This window comes from Arachis ipaensis, chromosome B8 (assembly GCF_059453495.1).
Source record: "Arachis ipaensis isolate K30076 ecotype BB chromosome B8, ASM5945349v1, whole genome shotgun sequence".
Taxonomy (NCBI): domain Eukaryota; kingdom Viridiplantae; phylum Streptophyta; class Magnoliopsida; order Fabales; family Fabaceae; genus Arachis; species Arachis ipaensis.
In genome coordinates, this window is record NC_142443.1 from 58,850,505 (window position 1) to 58,853,945 (window position 3,441).

The following is a 3,441-nucleotide window of genomic DNA, read 5'->3' on the forward strand; positions in this document are numbered from 1 at the left end:
AGAGGAACGAAAGCATATCTATATGCTTATCTGAAATTCTCACCAATGATTTACATAAGTATTTCTATCCTTATTTTATGTTTACTTATTATTTAATTTCGAAAACTCCATAACCTTTTGATATCCGCCTGACTGAGATTTACAAGGTGACCATAGCTTGCATCATACCAACAATCTCCGTGGGATCGACCCTTACTCACGTAAGGTTTATTACTTGGACGACCCAGTGCACTTGCTGGTTAGTTGTATCGAAGTTGTGAATGAAAAACAATTTATCAAGACGTGCGTACAGAGTTTTTGATGCCGTTTCCTGAGATCACGATTTCGTGCACCAAGTTTTTGGCGCCGTTGCCGGGGATTGTTTGAGTTTGGACAACTGACGGTTCATCATGTTGCTTAGATTAGGTAATTTTTTTTTGTTTTATTTTCAAAAAAAAATTTTCAAAAATCTTTCAAAAATTTTCTCCCTTGTTTTTGAAAAAAAAATTATAAATGTTTTCAAAAATATATTTTTCTTCAGAATTTTTAAGAATGAATTCTAGTGTTTCATGATGATTTGTTGAATCTTGGCTGGCTGTAAGCCATGTCTAATCTTTTGGACTGGGGTTTCAACTTATCATCACAAGAGCTTGTTGATTCTCACACACTTAGTTGCTCTATACATGAAAAGTATCAATATCTTCTAAAGCTTGGCTGGCTAGTAAGCCATGCCTAACCCTCAGATTGGAGCTTTAGACTAAGAGTACAAGATTCCTGAAATTCATATTAAAAATTTTGGAATCCTTATTTTTCTTTTTCATATAATTTTCGAAAAAACCAAAAAAAAAATAATAAAAAAATCATAAAAATAAAAAATATTTCATGTTTCTTGTTTGAGTCTTGAGTCAAGTTAAAAGTTTGGTGTCAATTGCATATTCATCTTGCATTTTTCGAAAAAATCATGCATTCATGGTGTTCTTCATGATCTTCAAGTTGTTCTTGGTAAATCTTCTTGTTTGATCTTGATGTTTTCTTGTTTTGCATCTTTTCTTGTTTTACATGTGCATTTTTGCATCCATAGAGTCTAAACATGAAAGATTTCTAAGTTTGGTATCTTGCATGTTTTCTTTGCATATAAAAATTTTCAAAAATATGTTCTTGATGTTCATCATGATCTTCAAAGTGTTCTTGGTGTTCATCTTGACATTCATAGCATTCTTGCATGCATTCATTGTTTTGATCTAAAAATTTTCATGCATTACATCATTTTTCATGTTTTTCTTTCTCATCATTAAAAATTCAAAAATTCAAAAAAAAAATATCTTTCCCTTTTTCACTCATAAATTTCGAAAATTTGAGTTGACTTTTTCAAAATTTTTTTAAAATCTAGTTGTTTTTATGAGTCAAATCAAATTTTCAATTTAAAAATCTTATCTTTTTCAAAATCTTTTTCAAAAATCAAATCTTTTTCATTTTTCTTATTTATTTTCGAAAATTATAAAAATATTTTTCAAAAATCTTTTTCTTACTTTTATATCATAATTTTCGAAAATAATATCAACAATTAACGTTTTGATTCAAAAATTTCAAGTTTGTTACTCACTTGTTAAGAAAGATTCAAACTTTAAATTCTAGAATCATATTTTGTGATTTCTTGTGAATCAAGTCATTAATTGTGATTTTAAAAATCAAATCTTTTTCAAAACTAATTTCAATAATATCTTTTCAAAAATATCTTTTTATCTTATCTTTTTCAAAAATTTGATTTTAAAATATCTTTTCTAACTTCTTATCTTTTCAAAATTGATTTTCAAATTTGTTTCAACTAACTAACTAACTTTTTGTTTGTTTCTTATCTTTTTCAAAACTACCTAACTCTCTCTCTCTCTCTCTAATTTTCGAAAATATCTTCCCTCTTTTTCAAAATTTCTTTTTAATTGACTAATTATTTTAATTTTCGAAAATCACTAACTCTTTTTCAAAAAAAAATAGTTTTCGAAAACTCTCTCTCTCTCTGAGTTCAGATTTTCTCTTCTTCTTTTCTTCTACTCACATAGGGGAACCTCAATACTTGGGTAAAAAGGATCCCTATTATTATTATTTTTCTGTTCTCTCTTTTTCATATGAGCAGGAGCAAGGACAAGAATATTCTTGTTGAAGCAGATCCAGAACCTGAAAGGACTCTGAAGAGGAAACTAAGAGAAGCTAAATTACAACAATCCAGCAAGCACCTTTCAGAAATTTTCGAACAAGAAGAGGAGATGGCAGCCGAAAATAATAATAATGCAAGGAGGATGCATGGTGACTTTACTGCACCTAATTCCAATTTACATAGAAGAAGCATCTCCATTCCTGCCATTGGAGCAAACAATTTTGAGCTGAAACCTCAATTAGTTTCTCTGATGCAGCAGAACTGCAAGTTTCATGGACTTCCATCTGAAGAGCCTTTTCAGTTCTTAACTGAATTCTTGCAGATTTGTGATACTGTTAAGACTAATGGAGTAGATCCTGAAGTCTACAGGCTCATGCTTTTCCCTTTTGCTGTAAGAGACAGAGCTAGAATATGGTTGGACTCTCAACCTAAGGATAACCTGACCTCTTGGGATAAGCTGGTCAAGGCTTTCTTAGCCAAGTTCTTTCCTCCTCAAAAGCTGAGTAAGCTTAGAGTGGATGTTCAAACCTTCAGACAGAAAGAAGGTGAATCCCTCTATGAAGCTTGGGAGAGATACAAAGAACTGACCAAAAAGTGTCCTTCTGACATGCTTTCAGAATGGACCATCCTGGATATATTCTATGATGGTCTATCTGAATTGGCTATGATGTCATTGGATACTTCTGTAGGTGGATCCATTCACCTAAAGAAAATGCCTGCAAAAGCTCAAGAACTCATTGAGATGGTTGCTAATAACCAGTTCATGTACACTTCTGAGAGGAATCCTGTGAGTAATGGGACGCCTTAGAAGAAGGGAGTTCTTGAAATTGATACTCTGAATGCTATATTAGCTCAGAATAAAATATTGACTCAGCAAGTCAATATGATTTCTCAGAGTCTGAATGGAATGCAAGCTGCATCCAACAGTACTCAAGAGGCAGCTTCTGAAGAAGAAGCTTATGATCCTGAGAACCCTGCAATAGTAGAGGTGAATTACATGGGTGAACCATATGGAAACACCTATAATCTCTCATGGAGAAATCACCCAAATCTCTCATGGAAGGATCAACAAAAGCCTCAACAAGGCTTTAACAATGGTGGAAGAAATAGGTTTAACAATTGTAAACCTTTTCCATCATCCACTCAGCAACAGACAGAGAAATCTGAACAAAATACTTCCAACTTAGCAAACTTAGTCTCTGATCTATCTAAGGCCACTGTGAGTTTCATGAATGAAACAAGGTCCTCCATTAGAAATTTGGAAGCACAAGTGGGCCAGCTGAGTAAAAGAATCACTGAAATCCCTCCTA

At 32.5% G+C, this 3,441-nt stretch overlaps 1 non-coding gene across 1 annotated transcript; it reads right to left on the bottom strand.

Annotated features, from left to right (window-relative positions):
• Positions 1–2,636: 2,636 nt before the first annotated feature.
• On the bottom strand, positions 2,637–2,744 carry LOC148548243 (small nucleolar RNA R71). Its single transcript, XR_015898909.1, has one exon. It is a non-coding gene; the product is annotated as a small nucleolar RNA R71 (small nucleolar RNA).
• Positions 2,745–3,441: the final 697 nt, after the last annotated feature.